This window comes from Rhyacophila brunnea, unplaced genomic scaffold (assembly GCF_057557595.1).
Source record: "Rhyacophila brunnea isolate RB1 unplaced genomic scaffold, BYU_Rbru_1.0 scaffold_4, whole genome shotgun sequence".
Taxonomy (NCBI): Eukaryota; Metazoa; Arthropoda; class Insecta; order Trichoptera; family Rhyacophilidae; genus Rhyacophila; species Rhyacophila brunnea.
In genome coordinates, this window is record NW_028233068.1 from 53,334,245 (window position 1) to 53,361,038 (window position 26,794).

The 26,794-nt window shown below is 33.7% G+C and overlaps 1 protein-coding gene across 2 annotated transcripts in view; it reads right to left on the reverse strand.

Annotated features, from left to right (window-relative positions):
- Abcd1 (ATP binding cassette subfamily D) overlaps nt 1–26,794 on the reverse strand; it is a 143,605-nt gene that overhangs the window by 68,432 nt on the left and 48,379 nt on the right. For both annotated transcript variants that reach the window (XM_085954524.1, XM_085954525.1), the window contains exon 2: nt 8,619–8,723. The gene's annotated coding sequence lies outside the window, so the exon portion shown is untranslated. The remainder of the gene's footprint in view (nt 1–8,618; nt 8,724–26,794) is intronic.

Genomic DNA, 26,794 nt, shown 5'->3' on the forward strand with positions numbered 1-26,794 from the left:
TAATCTGCAACAAAATATGTCTAAATGACAACCAATAAAAATGAAACCATCTTTGCATTTTTTTTAATGTTTTTTTTGTTGTAATATAAGAAAATCAGTATAACTCTCTAGTTCTGTACCCAGATTTAAACCTGTACCCTTTCGCATTATTTAAAAGTCATACTTATTTAATTGTTATACCTACATACACACATATAAAGTAAAATGGGGTTAATAAATAGGTATGTGGTATATTAAGGTCAAAGTTGAAGTAAAGCAAAATATATCGAAACGATTAATAACAGGCTACAACCGTGTTCTTTCATGACATAGTGTGAAAGAAAAACTGGAACGAACCCTATTCAGTACTATACTATAATATATTATATAGGATGTCCGCAACGCTCGATTGAGGCAGAAATATATTACTTGCCATTAAACAATAAAACAAAGATTTTGCACTTTTACTGGGTTCATGTGATCACTTTTTATATTAGAACACATGATGGCGATTCTAAAACAATTTCGTACGGTGGTATAATATTTAAAAATGATGGCGATCATGGGCCCCACATCCTGAAGCGGGCCCCCAGGCTAGGATCTTTGGCGGGTATAAAGGCACTGTGATGGTCTACAGTAACGTTTTCCAAATGGTGTACGCAGTAAAATTAATGTTTTTTTTTGTATATTTTAATACATCCATTTGAATAATGGAGTTGTCGAGTATCTATACTAACAAAAAATTGTATCGTACAAGCACATAGTTTTAAATAATAACATTATTGAAGGAGAAGACTTTTTTTACTATTAGAGAAAATTTGTGATGTGTGTTTATTATCTCATTTATCTTGTCGACTCGCTTTGCCTGAGTCCGGGCCCCCAACCTGGAGCCCTCCCAACCCCCACCTCCTTGTGAGGACCATGGTGGCAATAAACAAATAATATTGTTTGTGGTTTTTTTGTAATTGAAAATAGAATATTTTAAGTAAAAATAATCATTGAATTAATCACTTGTTTACGCTTGTACGCAACGCGTTTTTATCTCAGTGCAGTCCCGGAAAATAAATATCAATTATTGACAATAGGCTGATTATAGGATTATACAATATAGTGCCTGAAGATACCGCAAAACAAAAAACGCGGGTTGATAAAACCGATCTATTTCAAATACAAAAAAATCGTCAATTCGAAATTATATTGCATTCATATTCCTACTTATACGATAGATTTCAATATATTAATGTGTATAGCGTGAATATGTTGAATGAGTCTAAAAACGTTAATTCTTAAGGCAGCTATTTGTAAGGTTGGTATTTTGTGGTAAATCAGGAATGTTTTTAAATTTTAGTTTGTTGAGAATTTACAAGTATGTTACTAAAATTTAAAACCATCCAAAAACACATACTTAATCTGATTTACCACAGAAAGTCAAATGTACAAATAGCTGCCCTGAGAATGGATGTTTTTAAACTTACCTATCAACATATTCACGCCATACACGGAATAATCCATATTTTTTTATGATTTTGCCTGAAATGTTTTCTAGGAGTACCTACGTATCTGATAAAACTTGGATTTAATTGATTTTGACTGTCTGCGCCGCAACTCAGTAATTGTAAAATAATTAACTCGGAAATTAGCATGTATGAGCAATAACAACAATTTTTATTATTATGCACAAATCTGCATAGTAATTTGCCTACTTTACGCCTACAACAATATATTCAAATGCAAGAATGTAAAATGTGTTGCTAGTGGCTTTTACTATACATTATTAAAACACAACACTGAGAAAATTAGCTTATAAACTATCAAATAAAAAAAACTTTCAATAACTAGGATATCATTTACTTTAAATCCATCGCAAAATAACTAAATAATCTATATATACTAGATATACTACATCAATGAATAAACTAGACATTAAAGACGAACGTCATCTATATAACGGTTACATGTAAATTGTAAGTAAAACATTTCACCGTGGCACAGTCCGCCGTGAGCTTTCTATCGGAAAGAGATTACCGTATACTATACGGTCTCCAATTTTATTAGATTCAATATGAACATTAATTTAATTTTCATAGCTGATTTTGACAAAATTCATGAATTCAAGAATTAAAACCTAACCTAACCTAACAAATAATCCAGTATATCGGCTATTTTCAAAAACTGTTTGCTGCTAAAGTGTAAACCGGTAAGAACCGTGTTTTATTTAAACATGAATTTTATGTCAGTAGATACTATACGACCTAAAGAGGTTGGACGGTCTTTAATATACGGCCATATATTTCCGATACAACATTTCACGGTGAAGTGTGATACGGCGAACTGCATGCGTACAAGTTTCCGGACACGATACATAACATCTGTATATTAATATCGTTGATAGAGTTAAAATAAATTTTACAAATTATGTGGCAAATATTTTTAGGGTCCTCCTACAATCAGTATAACTAAAAATTCACAAATTGACATTGATGTTAAGTAAATTAACAATTTCTCTCCTTATGCGGAACATACTATCATGTACGCCTGCCAAAGAGTAGAGGTTTCTATGAAAAAAAAAATGAGAAACCGTTACTTGCTATTCGCTGAATATATCATTAGAGCTTCACTCAGGATGAAAACTATATTGAACAACAGCAGGTAACTATGCACATTTACCAGATGCGGGATTCGAACAGACTTTAGAAACAGACTATCTGCCTTTATTTCACAGCGGGACTTGCATAGTTTAACTACAATTTATTTAAAACAAAGGTATACATATATCAAACGAAATAAGAAAAAAATAGATTAGGACTTCAGATCCAAGAAATGTAAGCACGATGGCCCACAAGGGTGACAGGGCTCTAGCCTAGGGGCCCTGATTCAGGGGGGGGGGGCGAGGCGGGTCGACCACATAATTGAGATCAACACACTTAAATAATATGCTTTAATAGTAAAAAAAAATATCTAAATCTATTTTACTTCGGGGTTATTACCATTTTAATTGATATTTAATTGATACTCGACAACTCCATAATGCGATGTATTAAAAACACTAAAAATACACTGAATTTTTACTGATCTCGAATACCATTTAAAAAAAGCCACTGTAGAGCGTCAGACTGCCGTTAACCTTAATGATAGGTAGGGGGCCCGCCAAAGATCCTGGCCTCCGGGGGCCGGCTTCAGGATGTGGCGGCTATGGTAAGCACGATACATTTACGATACCAATGTATACCTACTAATAATTTGTAAAAATATTAACACATCACATCGTTAAGACATCGTTTCATAACGACAACATTATTGATGTATGTATAAGTTAAATCGGGTATACGGGGACATTTTTTCTATCGCGCGTGTTTCTAATACGTGATTGTACAATTTTGTACCACCGACCTACCTACCCATTTAGCTACAATAGCTACAAAATACAGATTAAAATGGCAGTTAGTTGATATCTTACAGTCACAGTTTGTTGTGTTCCCCGATTAAATCAATAAATATATTACAAGTCGTTACGTCATATCGTTATATTATAACATTAAGCAGTGGCGACTCGTGGATAAAATATTTGGGGGTGCTGCGGTTGATTAAAAATAAAAATAAATGTTTATTTGGATTATATTTTACTATTAACATTAAAATTTTATATAAATAATTAATTATATTAATAATTAATATAAAGAACTTTGCATAAATTGCTTGCAGAAATAAATTTTAACAATGTTAATAAATCATTATAGCTATATTTCTTTCCTCGCTGTGACGCGCGTGCTCATGCGCGACGCAGAAACGGAGAAATACTGAAAACGGACTGTCTGACCGGCAGTACGAAGCTGCGAGCACCGCTGCCCGCGCCCCTCCGTCGCCCACTCGAGAATATTCTATTTAAATTGGTACTGTGCAAAATCAAGTACCTACCGCGCTGTATGATAATATTATTGGACATTGGATGTATCGATGCTCGGGCGAGCTGATTACACGCTTAATAATATTGATATTTTCATATAATATACATAAATTGATGTATAAATTATAATATTACATTTGTCTTAATTTGCTTGGGGGTGCTGCAGTACCGCAGTGCATATGGACGATCCGCCACTGACAATAAGTACAGTTTTGGAAAGTTCCCTTTGGACAGCGGCCGAACACCTCGGAAATGTCCGGCAATTTCCGGGAATAAGTGGCATATGTATAAATTATATATTTTTTATCAATATAATAGCCACACACGCTATGCCAAAGCAATCTTATGAACATCCAAGGCTTATTATATACATGGAAGGCAGTTAACTTATAACGGGAATGGAAGTGCTGTACAAGTAATAATATGAGATAATTATCAACACATTCGGAAATCACTTTTGGTAAATTTACAATATTTTCAATCACAAATTGCGGGAAGTCATAATATTAAATCGGTACACAGTTACTAGAAGTAAATTACTTACTATATTATTAAACAATTATTATTGCCAGCGGAAACCTTACTTGTGGATATCCCCAAGCTATTAGTATGTATTTTCAACTGGCCGCCGACGAACGCCGATGATCAAAATCTACAATACAAGGCGTATGGAAAGACACCAGGGGAAGACGGCAAAGAACAGAACATGCAATCGACAAAAAATGTGCCGGACGAAGAACTCGGTCCAAAGAATTCCATAAATGATAAAATGATAAAGGTTCATAAGAAAGGTGACTCTCTGGGCTGCGAAAATAATTAGTCCTGTGGGTCTATTCTATGCTTATCGACCGCTAAAGTGATAAAGTGAAAAATATTATCAAACTTAGGGTAGGTTTGTATCAAAATATTAGCACTTATTGTAACAATTACACGAAGCCGGTTTTTATTGTTGCAATAAGTGCTATATTTTAACAGCACCTATCTTGCTGCTGTTAAAATATCGCACTTATTGCAACAATAAAAACCGGCTTCGTGTAATTGTTACAATAAGTGCTAATATTTTGATACAAACCTACCCTAAGTTTGATACTATTTATCAATTTAGTGTTCGATAAGTATAGAATAGACCCACAGGAAAGATTTTGGCGCACACCCGCTTGACGTGAATAAGGGACACGATAATGTATCTCCTCACGACAAAGCAAGCCGCCTTGAGAGAGGTCGCTATCAGTATGGAAACATTGCTAGAGGAACATTCTACTCAATGCGGAATGCATGGGGTTCACAGCTTTAGTTGGTTAAAATTAAATGCCCCACGTTCAACGCTCAACGCGTTCATTATGATGGTACTGTTTTACGGCAGCGATTCATGGTCCCTTACGAAGACTCAGTGAAACCGCATTGCTCACGGTTATGTGACAAGTAGGAAGGTAAGAAAAAAACAAAACTGCATTTTTTCAACCCTATCAGATTTCAGCGTCCCGAAAGACCGCCAAATAAGATACACAGTATGTAGATAATAGTAAAAAAACAGTTGTCTATCTCTGAAATATTTAAAATTATAAATTATATAATATTAAAATCATACATCGTTTTAGATATTATATAGATAGAAGAATAGTTTTTATCCCTTATGGTTTGGTTAAGCCGGTACTTCAGTGAAGCGGCAAATAATTTTCAACTAAAGGTTGCGACGAAATTTCGGACTGGCTGGCAATCGGTGAGCGAAAGTGGAGCTGTGAACACGTCAATTTGTTTTGTGATGGCGACGGGGGAATTAATTCTTAAATCGTGTAAAGATGACTAAAAAACGTTACCCATTTACTTGAAAAAGAAAACATGTCAATGAATATATTATTATTATTAGTAATATAACAATAAATATAACATTAAATGGACGCATGTTGACTTTTTATGACAAAGTATCTTTTGTTCTGCACGCGTCATTTGCACAATCTTCGCGTCGCGTAGTCACGATCGTTTTAGACCGTGCCTCAGCTGAAGTATAGCCTTAAGCAGGGCTTATGAATTAAAAAAAACTAATTAACACTATCTATTAATAATACGCAGGTATTCTTAATTTAACGAAAACAAATAAATATGACTGAAAAAGTGTTAAAACACTATATTATACATATTGTAGTGATAGTTCAATAAAAACAAATACGAAATATTTATGTTCGGATCTTAACAGCCTGCCCCCGCCCTTCATCAGTGCCGCGTGGTGTCTATGTGCTCCACCTAAGGAGCAGACACGGGCAAAGAATAGATAAGAGAACAATACAAGATGAGCATAAAAGTGAAGATTGTTTCTTTGAACACTGCATTTCATATTTATAAAAAATTTCGAATTTGTCAAAACCGCAACAAAATCATCACGACAACCAGCACTCACAGTGAAACGAACATAATAAATCAATATGATAATTTATTCACAAAAATGAAAAAAAAACGATCTGTTCCAAATTACAATAGAAAATATAATATAGCATTCTGACAATAAAAAAATATTTGACATTGATAAAATAGATTAAACTGTTCCGAAAATAATAAAACTTAATATTTCCGGTTTTAACATATTTTTGGCAAGGGGAAAGCACCACATGTCAAATTATTCGTTGTCTTTTTGAAATTTAGACATTTCTAAATTTTTCCATAAAAATTCAGGTTTTAACATATTTTTAGCAAGGAGAAAGTAAGTACTATAATAAAATGTTGAATTAATTTTTATTCGTTAAGTGTCTTTTTGATATTTAAATATTTCTAAAAAAAAATGATAAATTTCTACTTAATAAACTCGTTTAGAATGTTTTACAAAAATTTGCATTGCGGCGTGGTCTATCAGTCCTAATGACAGTGACACACTAGCCGCAAACCGCGAATATATCTTTAATAAATTTTAAACCAATAATTTGTTATTATTCGGTCATTATGTGTGAAGGTACTAGTTCAATAGTTATATTAATGCTGTCCACTACTACTGAATCGATCAAAAGCCGACGCAAATGTACGAATGTATGAAATCATGTATCAAATAATCATGTTCGGTGTAATAAACTAAACTTAACATACCTTCCGTACTCATTTTTTTCGTGCAAAATTACAAGTAATATTGTTACTACACAATTTTCGATCAAAAGTACAAGCCGTGCCCTGACTGCGTGAGTACGTAAAGCGCGAACCCAAATTGAAGTGCATGTCGCCTACTGTCACGGGCTGCCGCTACGGGAAAATAGTGTGTAATGTCGTTGTTCTTGGTGTTTAAAATGTTATCAGACTGATGCTCCCATCCCGTAGAACATTTTGAACATTTAAACGAACATTGTCAGTTGGCAAAATCTGCCGTAATCACTAAAACAACAATGAGGTCACCACACGTTGAACTGCACTGCATCGACACCTGCGTGGCGTTTTGAATGGTTTTATCATATTCTACATGCCTACACTTTTCAAACGTCATGTCAAAATCACGACTTTTTGTTTTTAGCCGTAGGCACTATGTATTTTCGATAAAAATGTTGTCTATTACCTATGGTCTGCAGGTTGGATTCTATTATCTATGGATGTCATTCCGCAAGTATTTTAACGTACGCACACGTAGAGACTGTTAAAATTAATTTAAATTAACATGAATAATTAATGATAATTCAAATTACTAATACATTATAGTAGGCACTCGTTATCAGTGTCATTCTTCAGTGAATTTACGGAGATGGTACACGTTCAAAATATTCTGCAAAATGACGACACCATAGACTAAATTTTCGCCGCGACATCGTGACAGTAGGCGACATGCACCTCAATGTGGGTCGCGCTTAACAATCCTCCATGAGTAAATAGTGTGGTCAGGTTTCAATTATTTATAATGTCGTAGCGATTTAAGTGAATCAAACAATAACGACATATCGTGTAAATATAAGATACAGACGTTTATAACTTTTATTTCTTCAATAATTACGTAAAATTTGGATAATATTTAGGCATGGCTATTTAAAAACATTTGAACATGTAATAACTAAACGATAGTTCGAAAAAATAGATTCTTATGTTGTTTAAGACACTTCAGTGAAACGGCAAATAATTTTCAACTATAGGTGCGACGAAATTTTGGACTCGCTGGCAACCGGAGAGCGAACGTCGAGCTGTGAACACGTCAATTTGTTTCGCGATGGCGACGGGGGTATTAATTCTTAAATCGTGTAAAGATGACTAAAAAACGTTACCCATTTACTTGAAAAAGAAAACATGTCAATGAATATATTATTATTGTTACTAATAGAACAATAAACAGAACATTAAATGGACGCATGTTGGATTTATATGACAAATTATATTTCGTTCGGCACGCGTCATTTGCACAATCCGCGCATCGCCGAGCCACGATCTTTTTAGACCATGCCTCAACTGAGGTATAGCCTTAATTCTTTAGAGATTTCATTTAAAGTTATTGTCTTGTTTACCAGTAAATACTAAACAAAATATCATTAGCTACCGTTGATATATGTATTAATCGTATACATACATATTATAGTTCCATCTTTCGCAAATCAAAATGCGAAAAAGTTTCTCGAAACCCTGCGAAGTTTCTACTTAACTCCCAAAAAGTACTTAATACTTAGTCGATGGATATTTACGGTGGAATGACTTAAAACTATGAGATATATTGGTGGTACATGGACTGAAAATTTCAATAACCTGTAAAGTTACGAATTAATAAACTATGAATGCAACATACCTGATTTATAAAGACAGCCTCTTGTGATAAAACTACTTTGGTTGTAGACAAAGTCTGTGTTTTAGTTTAATCCATCATTGTTCAGTACACTATAGCGCTCGTAACCTAGAAACGAAAGAAAACATAACATAAATAATATGAAGACAATTAATAACAATAAAGAAATAAATACTTCCAGTGGCGAAGTAGTGGCAGGGTGTCCACTTATTATGTTCATGAACACATTATCACTTGAAAATGGCCACTGCAACGAGCCCGAAGCGTCGAGGAAATAAGGAGGAAGAACAAGCGGTGAAAACACACAAATCCATTACGATAACAAACAACTGTGAAAGTCTCAAACATTATAAAAATAATTTATTAAAAAAGTGCAAGTGTGTTATGTCGGTAGCTGGCAAAAACCGATAGCCAACATTAACATAAGCATTTCTTGTACTTGAATACTAGTTAATTTCGTAATTAAGTAGGACGCTCGTAGCACATTAGCGCGAAACCAGTGGTTACAAGTTCAAGTCCCACCGGGTGTCGAATTTTTCTAAAAAGATTTTTTCTAATAGGTGTTTTCAAATTATGTACCTATAGGTACTATTCAATATAAAAAGAAAAAACATTCTCTAATCTTTCATAGTGTTAACTGTCAATTCATGGTGGCAATGCATTGTATTATTTGCATGTTTCGTCCTACTATGAAAATGTCTCTCTGAGGTGGACGAAACTGATCCAGATTTATTTATTAAAAGTGGAAAAAGTACATTAAAAATGTTGCGTTTTATTAAATTAAATTAATAATTCTCAAATCTTGTGAATTATTCGTTGAATAAAAGTAATAGTTTATAAAGAAATCACCGGTGTTGATATTACGACGAATGAATCGATAAACGACCTATGTGTTGTACGTAACTCGGTCGAAGTCGAGGAATTCATTGACCAGCTAAGAGGACGATAAAAATGTAATAAAAACAACACGAAAAAGCGGCGAAAATTACACCGCATGATTTTTTGATATATTTCTATCATTGCGTTGTACATGATTTGTAACGAAATAATTTGGATTTGGGTCTCATCGACCTACCGGAATTTTTCCCGGGCCATCACCTGACTAACTCGCTCCTGGTAAATCCTAAGTACTGTAGGGGAATTTATGCTTTTCAAAATAATGTTAAAAATCTATAAGACACAATTTTGTTATCGTGCATAATAATACTGGTAATACTTTGACATTACATTGCAATCATTATTAATTATTAAACTATCTCGATTGGACTAGCCATCGAAAATCACTATTGCGAAACAGTTGTAGTTTTTTAGTCATATTTTTATCAGGTACCACTAAAAATATACAACGCGAAAAACATATTTACGGCACAAATAATAATGACAGGTAAAAGTGGAGGCACTTTCTCTCTCGAAAGACTCGTTCCGAATAAAAATGAGTATCGTTTGCGAACTCATATTGCACAATAACCACCATCCGCACGTCATAAACAACCAACTGTATATCTACAGTGATAAATATGGACATCTATAAAAATAAAGCATTAATCTAATAGAGATATTTAATCAAAATATTCATCTGACGCAGGGGTAGTCAACCTGGTCCCAACCGCCCACTAGTGGGCGTTCAAGCTTTCATGGTGGGCGGTAGGGGTTTTAAAAACATTTTCATTATGTTTTCATAAAATATACTATTATAATACCCTTTATAAAAGAATTTATCTGAAACAGTAATGCATCAGGATCTCATTGATAATTTTATTACCTAATTAAATGTAATTTCAGCAGACTTCGTGCTTCTATGTATGTATGCAAAGTATAAATAAAAAGGTAGATTTAACTACAGTAAGTTGTTTTATAAAGATTTATTCTGCCAAACTTAGCGAAAGTCTGGCATAAAGTATTTGGTATTTAATTATTATTATTATGCTTTAACTTACTGTAACTCTGCTTTATAAATTATATAAAGTAAAGTTAATTCCCCACTTTATAAATCACCATTACTGTGGAACCGGTGGGCGGTTAGAAAATTGTACTACTAACAGTGGGCGGTAAGTATAAAAAGGTTGACTACCACTGAATTCTAACGTATGTGGTATGAACGTGTAAGTAACGTGAAGTTATTAGGTATACGGCACACTTAACATTCTAAAATAGTTATCAGTATTTTATCAATAATAAAGAATGAACTTCAATAGCTCGTAACGTCTTGTGCAGTGATATCACAGGAGAACTACTGAATAAAGACACCACCATCTGTAGCGAGAAGCGACATCACGAAAAGACGTTTTTACTCGAGCATATGCATTATATAGACTGTCGGGGATTTTGTCACTGTATCTATGCGATTGGGTACTTGACGGAGCAAACTTATTGAGCAAAACGAATTTCGAATCAGTTTTTCGTGAAAATTTATGAGAGTGAGTTAAAAAAACACATAAAACAAGCGATAGTTAAACTTTACTTCAAAGTTTAATGTAATTTGAACCACATAATTGACTATACTAATCGTTTTCGTCCGCTTGTCAAGTGTATTTTATATAACGACTTCGCACCATTGACTTGCTAATGAAAGCAGTACCTAGGCAAAAAATTCATTGTTTTATAACCAGATAAACACGGAAAATGAGGTTGGAAAATAAATTCTACATAATTTGGAATAAATACAAATCCTCATTCATGTCTTCGCATCATTGTTATCCTAACGATGATGCACATGTCCGCTTAAATATATCCACATTATAACACCCATTCGTGTGTAGTGGCCTGTTGTGATAATATTTTTTTTTTTTATATACTGCCGCTTTAAGTTCTCAGATCCAAAATCATTATTTTGTAATTTAGGTCGACAAGCCTATTGTAAAACCTGAAATAATTTGAAATAATAATCGTGTGTTGAAAACGTGTATGTATAACAAGAATATGTCAATCCTTTAATCTTAACATGTTTATTTTGAACGCAATCATTGGTTGCATTACCAAAATATCTTCAAAAATCACAAGCAAAAACCAGTTTTGACATAATGTTTAGTACCTACCTACTTATGTAACGGTATGATCAACAAATCAAAATATTACAATTGAACTTTTTCCTTTTAAAAATGCAAATTTATGTAAACTGCTAACAAATTGATGACAAGTTTAGTAGCGTTACCACTGTATTCACTTAGCAGGGTCAATGATTATTTATGTATGATAATTTCCAAGCTATCATCACCTTTTAAAATCAACGTTAACTATGAATGAATCATGATTTGTTTAATACGCTACTAATTATCTAAGTAACTAACTAAGTACCATTCGTTATTACTCTTTCATTGGAAAAATGGTGATAATTTAATTATCATTAATAAGGCGAAAACGTAGTCTCGAATCCAACACAGAATATTCTACATATCGGCCGAATATGCACATAAATTACCGTCAATTAATTCCATAAACTACAGAGGGTTTAGGTGTACTACGTAAGTCTCAAATAAAAGTTACGATCGAGAAGCTTTTTTTTCTCGAGATTTTCGAGATTTCGATAAAAAAAAACACAACATAATATGCATTTACGCATAACATTAAAATATAGGACGTAGGTAGTCTCACAAAAAAGCGACCTCGAACCTAAAGCTCTCATTTTTAAAACTGGGAAGAAAAAACGAATTGGCAGCTTCGAAGATCTAAAAAAAAGCTCGCATTTTTACAGCAGAAAAAAATATGTTTTGATGTCTACGGCAGTGGTCTCCAACCTTTATGTCACTACGCCTCCCTTTAAAAAAAATCTAATCTTGGCGCCTCCCCCCCTTTATTTCATTAAATAATACAGACACTTTTTTAACACACAAGTTTTTACTACTTACTTATATTAAATTCATTTTTTAATTATTTTTTTTTAATGCGACGAATGAGCTTGCTTATTACCACAATCAATTTTAATAGAAGTCAACCAAATTCATCATCGTTCATTGACAAAAATTAATGGATTCTATCATGAGCTCCACATACTGAATAGGGCCCACAGGCCAGGATCTTTCACCCATATATTTAAAATATTTAATAGCCCTAAAACAAAGCAGCGCCGCAGGCGACTTTTTTACTACTAATAAAATAATATGAAAAATGCATTAGCAAACTAACCAAGAACTCAGGAAATAGATTTTTGTTTGCTTCAATATATCTGGCGTAGAAATCATTTAAAAGTGAAGACATGTATTATTGTTATATTATATTAAAGAAATCACGTCAAAAACAATTTAAAAAAACAATATCACACCCTGACATTTAAATTTGAGGTTATTGTTTTCATGCAACCAGCGGTCGTTTTGTGCATTACCGAAACAGAGCGTTTGCAAAAGCGCCATTTTTTAATTTCTCCGCTCCAAATATTTTATTTGTAGATATTATGGTATAAAAATTAATTTATTAAAAAATTTTGGCGCCTCCCCTGGCAATAGATCGCGCCTCCCAGGTTGGAAACCGCTGGTCTACGGGGAATAAAGTGAAGATTTTTCTTAACACAAAGACGTATTGATGACATGTAATGTAATTAATTATATTCTCAAACATTGAACTATGACGGTGCTAAAATTTAATAAAGACAAGGCGCCATGAATAATTACGAGTATCATTTAACAGTTTTTTGTTGTTGTAATATCACACCTATTTCGAGTTTTTACACGAGTTGCTCACGATTTGCAATTACAACGTTTAGCAAAAATTTTGAATTTGGGACTCGACGCCATGGGATTAATCCCAGTATTTCACCCAGTGACGTTCCAAGACAAAATGCCGCCCCTGGGCAGCGCCAAAATCTCGTCCCATTTTTTTATACAGTATTTTGTATCATCCGTGCACGTCGTCGTTTCTTGTCACCAACGGAAGTAAACTAGACATTGCGAACTCTTCAAAAAAAAAATTTTTTTTTTTTTGACCATGTCCGATCCTAATAGGATCATATGGGCCTCTACAGAGTAGAGGTTTGTATTAACAGATTTTGTTTTTACGAGAAATGGATGTCAGCCACTTGCTCAACCTATTAGGTCCATACCCTGACTCATACACAAATTGAAAAACAATATGTATACTTGCCAGACCCAGGATTCGAACCTGGGACCCACGGCGTGATAGTCCAACGCTTATGCCGCGCGGCCACCGTGGCTGCAAAAGCTTCAAAAAATTAGTCATTAATTAATAGATTTTGTTTCCAACCAGTGAGCTGAATTTATTAATGGGAAGGTATTTTTGTTATTACTAAGTTTAGGTAGCTATTTTTATATATACCAAATGATTCTCCTCGATTTGCCGCCCATCGAGTAACTGCCGCCCCCCAAGCGACGCTCTATCTGCCTACCCCAAGATTTCAGCAGTCCGCTCCTGATTTCACACATGAATTTAAAAATAGTACGCGTAGTACGGGCAGGTAAGTTCGATTTACAGTGAGGTCACAATAGATTTATGTGATTGTTCCACTTTTACCACTGCTATACTGTTTCACTACACTATTTTCGTTGGGACGCATGGCCTGTTGTTGCCATCAATATATGCAGTGAGTAGGGTCTACAATAGTACATCAAATGCTTTTTTTTATTTAATATTCATTTATATAATATATATACTAATACAAGTATATTTAGTAGAGCAATGTGTACTTTCAGTTTAATATTAACTTTGCTACATTTTACTACCACTCACTGCAATTGATCCAAACAAGTTAAGACTGTGGGCTGCGCGTGGAATCCAATGAATCCATTCAGCAGGACTGACCTTTAAAAATCGACCTTATACACCAACCAGTATATTATACCATTTATATTTATATTGCTAGCATTTTCACACGACTGTGACCTGGAATTTGAAGTAATAATACCAAAAAGTGTTAAAAAGAATGTTAAAAAAATACCTATTTTCACGTACGAATTTTTTAAATGATTCACACAATATTCTGGTAATGGTATTAGAACATTAGGTATTAAAGTTCGTGTACTTTTAAGAAGTGAAAACATGTTGGTATTATATTACATTATTTTGTAATGAAATTGATAATTAGAACATGCAATGTCATCGAACTACCCAATTGTAACTACAAAATTGATTTATTATATAACATTTAAAACCCCAAAATGACGGGACTCCGCATAGAGGCTTTCATTGAGAAGTAAATTTGGCACAATGTGAGCGTCATCGTCATGATGAATCGCTGTGGTTACGCAAGAAAAATGTGGCCTACACACAATTTTAATAGTCGTCCGCATAATATAAGCAAAAAGAAAGTTATAAATTAAACATAACAGCATACGTAACAGCTTAAAAAAACTATCACCGTCTCAGTAATATTCGTATAAAGTCGAACAATCACTACTTTCTACTACCATTAAAACCGAAAGAAATGGCTGACAATGTTTTGGTCGTTACGCATAATATTTGCCTGTCAGGTTTTTTTTTTCTAATCGTATTTTTCGGCGCTAGTTACGTCTGTACACGATTTTTTATTATTCAATAGTGGAAATGTGGGTATAGTTATAATAAAATACTGCAGAAAACGCATTCACTCATTCCTTGCCAACTGTTGGTAGACAATTATTACTCATCGCATGATTAAGAATACAAAATAAAATCACTGACAACGTGGAAAATAATATTTTTTGCATAGTCTACGATTAACAATAAAAAAATAGTCCAACGACTAAAACAATCAATAATTTATGATAATATATTATTTTTCCGTGTTTTAATTAACATATAATTTTGAATAGATACGTCTTACAATAATTATTTAGCACTATAAACCTATATACTACCAATATAATCTTGCTTGAAGGTTCGTATACTTTACTTACTTTAGTTATAATATTTGTTTGATGAACATATTATAAGGTACAACAATGGGTATTTTTTATATACTTAAATATAAATAATCACTGTTTTCATTCTAATGTGGAGTACCTATATAATGATCCGTGGATGACTTAGCTACTACACAATACATATGGAAAATAACAGATGAATTTGGCACAGTCGTTGTAACGTTTTCCATGATACAAAATGTGAGCGTTCTAGCTTCATGTTTTTTTTTTTTACTAGAAATGGATATTAGCCATTTTTTTAATCAGCTCCATGCTCTGGGTCTAAACGCACATTGAATAATATCATGTGAATTTCCAGACTCAGGATTCAAACTTAAAACACGCAACTTTATAAACGAACACATTACCACTCGCATATCGCGGGCGCACAGGTTCTAAGCTTTACTCACTAAATCAGTACTTCTCAAACTGGGGGGCCCTGGAGCTCGGAGCTGATTTATTGTGTAAAAATATGCAATCACACCCCTCTCATTAAATTGTTTTTGTAGGCTGTAGCTGTAATAATTATGAAGTTCATTTTTGTTTGTTTTTTTTTTAATTTTGCTTTACAAGAAAGTAAATGATATGATCTATTATTTTAAATAAAAATGTACCTATAGTAATAATTCATGGTAAATAAAGTACTGTTGGTCACTAAAGACTACTACTAATTTTTGAGGGGGGAGCCTTGGATTTTTTTTTTTTTGATTTCGGGGACCGTGGTATGAAAAAGTTTGAGAAGCACAGCATTAGATGTATACTTAAAAATAACGTAGTACGTAGGTGTTTAAGTATATTCAAGTTCGAACCAGGAAGTGTGGCAGGTTGCCGTGTGAGTAAACGTTAGTGTCTTGGCTGTCAGAGACTAAGACTGGGGCATTAAGACCAGACTATCGTCGTACATCGGTTGGCACCATAGAGGTATTGTTGGCACATTAAGATCGAAGAAGCCAGAGCGTGTTTCGGGCTGTAGTGAAATCGAAAAGAGTTTAAGATTTTTATACTGTGATTTTTACTATTGACGGTAAAATCATAGATTATTTATTATGATTTCATTATGGTAATACCTATCTTTCGTCTCATATACCATTAGTTGTCCACCTGCGAGTTTATCGAACCGGTACATATTCATCGAGGTTTGCTGCACAACGCTGACGACGAAGACATATTAGCAGCTTATCTCATAATTAGAAAGGTTATGAAAGCGAATCTAGCGACGCGTTTTGAAAAGACTTATTACTATTCAACTTTTACGTATATACGTTATGTGTCGTCACACACAGCTGATTCCCTCTTTCTTGGTATATACACAAACACACGATACGAATACGTACTTAAATCTGCATTATGAATAATTAGAGAAGATATTGATGTCGTAATGTCGAAACGAGTTGATAAAGCTTTGTACTGGAATTATTATCAATTATTAGACATAACATACAAATTGAAACACAAATAAGCTACTTATTTGGTTTTTCTGGTGAAGAGAAATATAATAATGTGAGTACATACAAGGTAATAAAAATAATGTTTCTATTATGTAAGTATTTTATAACTTTTATCACAGATTACAATATCACTCCAAGTGCATAATAGTATTGGTAGGTACAAATGTTAAAAGTACCCACAAACAGATTTATTTAAATTTTTGTGTTCTCTTCGATATTTTTATCATTATTTTCTACTTTATAATAGATTATCCTATACAACGTAACTGGATTGAAGCATATCTGTAATCCCACGGTGATTCCTGTACCTGCAGCCTGGAGTATGCTGATGAACCTGTCTTACACGACAAATCTTTCGGGGGAACTCAGGTTGGCTTAAATTAAAACCAAGAATAAAAAAACTGTATGTACAACACCACCTGTCTCGATCTAGCTAGATTATATTTTGAGTATTGGCCTTAAGAAACCTGAGGATGCACATCACGTATCTAATTCGGAATAGCTGGGAGTCATTTGATCATAATACCGTCTGATCAATGCTTGCATTATGGCGGGACCCTATTAAGACACCCAGCAACTCTATGCCGAGCTTAAAAAACAGATTCTTGCAGCGGATGCTGGCCTTGGACATCAATGGTGAAGATATGGAATTTGATCTGACATGACCATGTGCTGTGGATGCCTCAAAATAATCTCAAGCTGCGCAACAATGTCTTTGAACCGGTCGGATTCCGGCGTCCTGGAAGCCCGCAAAATACCATTTAAGTATATTGCAGAACTAAGAGCTTGTCCAGATGACGCGTGTTTCACCGCGATACACCGCGAGTGAATGTGGACGGCTCAATGAGGTCACATGTACCTGGAATGCGCGCGAGTCAAATCGCGTCATCCGGGAAAGGCCTAAGAATTTTGTGCATTATCTACTTAATAAGACACGAAAAGTCTGTCAATTCTTCAAGGAATGCGCATGGACCAAAAAGAATAGAATAAATCATCGATAAGCGTCTTAAACGTAGGGTATACGACCAATGTGTGCTACCCGTGCTCACGTATGGCTGCGAGACGTGGACCCTCAACACGAGAGATATCCAAAGGCTACGAGTCGCACAGCGAGGCATGGAGAGGTGTATGTTGGGCATCACGCAAAAGGACCGTAAGAGAAACGAATGGGTTAGGAAGCAGACAGGAGTACCCGATGTAATAGACGTTGCCAAACAGCTGAAATGGAGATGGGCGGGGCACATTGCTCGCCGAAAGGACGGCCGCTGGAGAAATGCCGTCATCCAGTAGTACCCAAGAAGCACGAAACGGCCACAGGGTCGCCCTTAAAGCCGCTGGATTGACGAACTGGTAAAGTTCGGCGGAAATACGTGGCAGCGAACGACACAGGACCGAGAGAGTTGGAAGAAGCTTGGCGAGGCCTTCATCCAGCAGTGGATTGACCCCGGCTGATGATGATGATGATGATGATGAAATCATCGATAATTTTAGGTTGAAAAATATATAATATGTTTCAGTTGAATTAAAATCATTCCTAACTAACAAAAACTTAGAACGGTCTTTTAATTGGTGACAAAATTTAAAGCCACCTTGCGCCATGAAAATAAACAGTGCGTTTTTGGTAACCTAGAACTCAGGCGGAGGCCACTCAGCCGCAATCAAATGAATTAGCATAGTCACTTCCAATTTGAGGTAAGCGGGAGTATAATAAAAGAATACTTATATGTATATTAAAATATGTGTTAAACATGCTAAAAACTCGATCGCTTTATTGGAAAAAATCTGACATTGTAGTATTATTTCTCAATAGTTGCTCATACTCGTACGTCAGGTAGCTGGATTCAGTATTACTTACAATTTTCAATTTTATTTGTATTTAACATTTTACGCACATATAAACAATTAATTAAAAATATTTACAACACGTGCGAGTAGAGTTGGGTATTTCCCTAGAAAATCTTAATCTCGAGATTCAGGATTTCCCGAAATGATGAAATTTTGAATTCTCGAGATTCGTGATTTCCAGAAAAGAATTCTCGAGATATCGGGAAATTGAAAAAAAAACCTGTAAAAATCCTAAAATCAGTGTAAAAACAGACAAATACGAAAAAAATATGATTTTTTTTATTGTTTATGTAAGAAGACAAACAAAATATATGTAGGAAAACAAAAATAATTCAAAACATTACTTATTAAAATATACTTTCAAAAACACAGACTGTCAATCGCTGCGTCTGACAATCGCGTACGTTTTTGAGACACAAAATTCCCTGATGTTGCAAAAATTACGCTCATTTCGAGTCGACGTTGGCTTCATTGTGTTAAATGCCCCGATCAGTCTTTGAACGTTTTGTGTTTTCTGTCCACTTTTTCCATGTAGGAAATCGTTTTTTCAATTAATATTTGACAATGAAGAAATCCCGAATCCCGAGAAAAGATTCTGGAGATCCGGGATTTCCCGAAATGTTAAAAATTTCAATTCTTGAGATTCGGGGTGGAAAATCTTGAAAATTCTCCCGTCGGGAAATTCCCGAAACCCAACTCTACGTGAGAGCAACACATTTTTAAGAATCTATAAAATGTCAACCTATTCCACTCCCAGTTCACTTTTCATCATATATGCAGAACCATTCTAAGTCACATTTAAAATATTTTAGAAAAACTCTTATAAGTCCCGAAGTAACATACTTAAATTGTTTATCATGTGTATAGATAATTAATATACTTATACATCATATTTTAGTAAGACTATTGATAAATATAATAATGCATAAATGTGTCTATATAAATAACTTAATAGACTGCTACAAAGAACACTTAATACTTAAAAACTTAAAGAATATTTCAAATGTGAATTAAGCGCAACCCACATTGAGGTGCATGTCACGGTGCATGTCGCAAACTGTCACGCTGTCGCGGCGAAAATTTAGTCTATGGTTTTGTAATTTTGCAGAATATTTTTAACGTGCACCATCTCCGTAAATTCACTAATGAAGAGTGCCTACTATAATGTATTAGTAATTTGAATTATTATTAATTATTCATGCTAATTTCAACTAATTTTAACAATTTCTACATGTGCGTATGTTAAAATTACTTTTGACATGACATCCATAGATAATATTTTGAATAGAACCCAACCTGAAGACCATAGATAATAGACAACATTCTCATAGAAAATACATAGTGCCAGCCGCTAAAAACAAAAAATCGTGATTTTACATGACATTAGAAAAGTGTATACATGTGGAATATGATAAAAACGTTCAAAACGTCATGCAGGTGTCGATGCAGTGCAGTTTCAGCGTGAGGTGACCTCATTGTTGTTTTAGTGATTACGGCAGATTTTGCCAACTGACAATGTTCTTTTAAAGGTTCAAAATGTGCTACGGGATGGGAGCATCACTCTGATAACATTTTAAACACCAAGAACAACGACATAACACACTTTTTTTCCCGTAGCGGCAGCCCGTGACAGTAGGCGACATGCACCATGACATGCACCTCAATTTGGGTCGCGCTTTAGATTAGTTCTGCATTCTGCTTCTGATCTACGGATTGGGGAACCTTCTTTACCTGGTAGCCAAACTATATTAAATATAATTTAAGTAAACTTTTTGAGCAAGGGGTACCAACAGAGTGCCCCCACAAAACAAATAAATAACATAAATAAGTAAGAATTCGTATGCTATTATCAGTTGTCTGGGCACAAGCATCCGAATAGTGTAAGTCTTTGCATGTTTATTAAGATTGTTTCAATAAATTATGTCAATATGTTTCCGTCAATTTTTTTCTTTTATGAAAAAATTAATGGAAAACGACCTTCATAAGAATCACACCCCCCACCCTAAATCTTTTAAGTGCTGATAAACAATGTTATTTTTATATAATTTTCCTCAAAATTGTATCCATACTTTTTTTTTGTTGTGTTTATTGAACATTAAAAATATTTTACTTGGGCGGTGCAAAGATCGCAAAAATAGCTAAATCAATTTCAAATCTTGTTCAAGTAAACGCCCATGATGTTACACTGGAAATATTGAACTACGAGTAGCAACACAATATACATAGTACTTTACCCAGTCATTAAAACATGATAGCATTCCGAACCTGTTAATATAAATTGATATATAATATGTCATTGAAAAGAAAATGTGACCACGACTCTCTTATTGATCATAAATGTGCTCCTGTTGGAAAACTTTATCCTAGAGGCAGGGCCGTTTAAAGACCTTTATAGACCCTAGAGCAGTGGTTCTTAACCTTTTCGAAGTCACGGTGCACTTTTGATCGTAAGAAAAAATGCGGTGCACCAAAATCAAACGGTCATAAAACCAAGAAAATATGCGAACTTAACTGACAAAAAAGAGATTACAAAACAGTCAAAGAAAAAAAATATTAAAGAAAAGATATGTACATACATGGAAAAACTGTAACTAAAATCACCCATAACAAAATGGAATTTATTTGATGTGAAAATCAATTAATGTGATACCTGTCGGATTTTGCAGATTTCAGAAACATGAGGTCGAATATTTGATATAGCTACCCTCAATAATTCTTCGTCTAAATTCGTAAGTCTTTGTCGTTTTTTAGTTTTTATATTAATTATTGTTGAGAAACCGACCTCACACAAATATGATGTTGAAAACTGTAAATTTTCAGTGTCCTCATGTAGAGAGATGGTTGTCTTGGACAGAAATCCAAAATTCCTCCATAGTTATTTGATAAAATTTAATTTTTCGTTGACAAGGTGACCAATTCTTCGTCTTCTTCGTACGAAAATTCACAACTCGATGTACCTATCAATCGTAGCAAAAGGATTTCGTTTCCAGTCATAATTTTCTATATCTAAGGAAGGAAATGAATATGCATTTTTTTCTTCCAATAAAGTTAAATGTTCTGTTATAGTGGAAACAATTCCCTCGGCAATGTTTTCGTTAAGTGAAGATTTTCCTGTTTTTATCATTTTTTTCGCGGTGCACTTGCAACAACCTCGCGGTGCACCAGTGCTCCGCGGTGCCCTAGAGGTACTAATTTTAGAAGACTCGATCTACAAAATACCTTAACATTCTTTGCCTAGAAACGTCACTGCTGAAAATGTTACGCCCTTAAGTAGACTTAAAATGCCGCCCCTTTGATTTTTAGTTTAAAATTGTCCTAAATAACGTTAGGTACCTACTTGCCTATTTTATTAATTATTTTCTGCCATCTTAAACAGACAAATACACCAAAATATCTTAAAATTATCATCTACTGATAATTAGTTAATTTCCACGAAACCTCTCAAATAGTGGTAATTTTGAGGTATGTGGAGCTGACAGGTTTGACGGCAACCCTGTGATTTTTTACCTGAGCGATAAACCGATTTTAGAATACACACTACAATGGGTACGTATTATAATATTACAATAGTTATGATGTCAGGATCTTTTATGCCTATTTTTTAACTTTACTTTACTTTACTATACTTTCTGCTGAAGCGACCGCATCGTCTGCTTCGTGTAAAACCTCAAAAGTTGTAATATTTATCTTTCATTCGCCGCCCTTTGTAACGCATAACCTGCCCACCCCCACGAGACGTCACTGATTTTCAGCACGACGGACGTTCGAAAATATACGAAATTTCCTCGAACTTTACGGTACTATAACAAATTCCAGGTCACAGTTATTTATGACATGCTAAAAAATTAAGTGACATGACAGTTGGTGTATTGTATAAGGTAGATTTAAAAAAAATATATCTAAAATTATGCCATTAAACCATATATAATTTTAGATATTCTACAGATAGAAGAAGGCAGGGCTTAATGAATTTTAAAAATCTAACCAACGCCATCTGTAATATGTATTTGTAATTCAACGAAAACAAATGACTATGACTGATAAAGTGTGCACTATTTTGTCGGATCACCCATAGTATACCTACCTACAGTGGCGGCTCGACGACTTTCTAGGTGGTGGGGTTTAGCCATTAACTATTAAATATACACACCCATGTACCTACTTTCTCATATTATACATTATATACCAAGACACTTATAATAATAATGATGTTATTATTGAGAAAACGAGTAATTTTTCAGAATAAATAATATTATTATCTGAGTCGTCACTTAATTCCATCTAAAAAGCGTGGTTAAAAATATTAATTTAATTATGTAATACTTATTAATAATTATTATAGACCATTTTTCAATTTTGAACAACGACATGCAGCGAGCGTTTTTACTCACCATGGGGTCATTTGATTCGCTCCCCAGTATGATAAAATAAATTAAATAGTTTATCCAATCAAGTAATTAAGTAGGTATATTGTGACAGTGATAAAAATATCAAACGTGTATTTTTGACAAAACGATGTGGGGATGGTCCCTATGAACCCTTAAGGTGGAGCCGCCCCTGCCTACCTAAACCATTATGGTTCGGTATAGGCAGGGTTTAATTGAATTTTAAAAACTACCCAATACCATCTGCAAATTGTATTCTTAGTTCAATGCAAACAAATCAGTATGACTGACAAAGTTTAGTGTGGACTGTTTATGTCGAATTTTAACAGCCTACCTCCACCCCTCGCCACTGAGTGAGTATATATAAATAAATGAATATTATAAATTATTATGCGGCCAATAATTTAGGCAGCGTATGTATACAGTGCAAGAAATCTTCTCACCATTCAACACTCTGCCCTAGAAACTTCTAGCTCAGTGATGGCGAATGTGTGGCACCCGAGATGATTTTGCAATTTTCGCGAATGTTGTATGTTGAAGAGAAAAAAATTAGATAATTATTTGAAAAATATTTTTTAGAAAAGGGTTATATTATATAATATCAAAAAATAATGACGACAGCCATGCGTATTTTCTTCGGTTTTTAATAGTAGTTATACCAATCGATGCGCAAACGGAAACGACGAAATTCATGCTTAAAAATGACAGATCACATTAAAAAATAGCAGGCAGATACTCTTCAAGAATAAGAATTACGTTTAATTTCAATTGCATAGATCGGTCCTTAGATTTTATGCGTCAGACATAATATTATCGGACCGACCTCATCAGGCGGCGGGGGAAGCCACGCCGCGAACCTCTAATGTTGATCGATTTACTATCATTTTACAATACTTGAGACCACTATAGCGAGAGAATGCTTTCTGGCGTCAAATTGTGAGAACCAAACTAAGTAATCTAATTAATACTCAAGAACTCAATATTATAATTTTTAAACTTTTTTTAATAAAGTTCTTATAACTATTTTGAAAAACTGCTCGAAAAAGGGTTCGCCAGCCCTATTTTAGTTATTCCTAATGTTTCTATTTAACCATCGACGTCATGGTCTACCAAGTTCCATCCATTACCAGGCTAATAAACCGTTCATATTTCAAATCTTACAAGGATACCGTATCGGTACGGACGGTATGCCATGCATAATGATTAAGTGAATCTCTACTCGATCTACTCGTAGCATTAATATTTGCAAGCACAATCTAATTGTGGTTTTGTAAAAAAAAAAAAAAAAAAAAAAACAAGAGAAGGTTGAATAATATGTTTTTTTTTTTATTCTTCAATATTCAAATAAAAATCGATAAGTAGGTACTAAATAGTCTGCTAATGTAATAAATTTTAACACCGAAAGAAATAATTTTACGGGTTAATGAAACAGAACCGATATAATTAATATTTTATTTAGTGACGTAAATCGAACCTTGGAGATAATTTAGATTATTGACATTTTCGTTCATCAATCAATGTCGCCCTAATTAATTAAAAAAATATTTAGTTTTACAATCTAAAACATATTATTATGCAAGAATTCTGTTTACGTAATACTTACCTGCATTATCGAATTATTTACTAATATTTCGTAACATAATATTTACCTCACTCAATGCCAAAATATTTTTGAACGTATCTGACTATAGTTTGTTAAGTCTAAGCAAATGCAATACTTACTTAAGTGTGTCATTATCACGAATAGTGAATAACGACTAGTGTTGCCAACTGTCATTCACAAAAATATGCCGGATAGGGTAAGAAAACAAAATTTTAAAAGTGTCTAGAATCTAGCATTAAAAAAATATGTTATATTTAATTATTCACAAGATTTTTACAAGAACAAAAACCGAATAAGAATTTAGTATTTTACAACTAATAAAATAAGTTATAAAATTTAAAATTAATCCAGATAACCTGTAGTCATGATTATTTGGTATGTAACATTTATTTTATTTAAAAGACGAAATGTACAAAAGGCTAGCTTTATTATGGAAAGTTTTAAGCTGTACGCTAGATTTAATGCCATACGCCAGTTGCGAATTTTACAAACTAGATAGATAGATGCCTATTCAAAAAATGCTAGATCTGGCAAGAAAAACACTAAGTCGGCAAAGCTGAATTAACAACTAATACGGCGCAACATAGTTAAGTGTAAATCAATATATGTATGTATTTAATATTGGCACTAATCATAAAACATTGACATATTTTTAGAATAAAATAAACATTTCATCTACTGTGGATTGCTAAACTTAGATAACAGTAAATTAAAAACACTATTTTCATTGAGTTTATAAAATAATCAAATGCCTGTTCAACACTAGCATTCTACGGAGACAATTATTATTGCACGCACGGTTAAATTCACAAGCTTATTGAACAAACGATTGACTACTCACTGTGATATTGAACAAAATTGATAATCAGCACGGCAGTAATTAATGATAATTCTCTTTGTGAATACAATTCTCATTTTCAGGAGAGCTAAAACAATATTGAGTTTTGAACATTTCTGAATGGGAACTTACTATTTTAGATCATTCTTTTTTCTCCTTTCAAATAAATTCATTATGATTAATTTACCACACTTAAATCATCTTTCATTTTTAGACTTATCTCTCTTTTCCTTTCGCACACGAAATCCTGCATTGATAATGCAACAAATAATGTTTACATTATTTTTTATTGTTTAAATGGATTCAAGATCTGAAAGAAATTATGGTAACTAGCTGCAGTGATGTCTCGAGTGGTTATGCAGGACAAACGTTGCTTAGAAGCGGCACATTCTAATTAAGGAAGAAATGTTAATAATAAAACTTTATAAAGTAGATACCCTGAAGCCTAAAAATGATTCGTCTGCAACGCTAACGAATCACATACATGTTTGTGGATACTATGTAAATATTATATCAGTTTTTTTATATATAAAAATTACTTGTATATACTAGATGCAGTAGAAGTGGGTTTATGGATCTACATCAAATGTGAGAGTAAAAATAAGGTAGTACCTCGATATGTCACATATCGACTACTTAATCTGCAAACCGGATAACTCCATTTGGGCAAATTTTTCAGGAAGGAAAAAAAACTTAGTAATTTAACTATCGAGCGGAATTTCACAATTTTAAAAATACGCTTGGTGACTTTTTTTACAAATACACACTACTATGAATTAAAACTATTTTAGCTTCCCTTTTATATATTCAAGATATAAGAAATTTGGCACCTGCAGTTGACTGTTTTTGTGAAGAACGATAACGCATTTATTTATAGGTTTAGGAATATGAAATTTTGTGTAAGCATAGTAAACATGGTTTATAACAAAATGTCATCAAAATCTCATTTTTGTCAAAAGTCCAGTTGGCTGGTTTGCAGATTAAACAGTCAATATCTAGTTTATAATATTAGAGATATCATTCTCACTAACTCTGTTTTAAGACCGCAGTGAAAAATATTTATATATTAAGGGCGCCCTAAAACGAAAACGTTTGAAAACCACTGTCTTAGTAGCTAGCATTGAGATAAATAATATTGATTCTGCTACTATAGGTGTGGATGCGTCGAGTATTTACTGATATATTACAAATCCGCGTCCCAGATATGCTCAAAATAGTGAAAGAAAAAAGCTC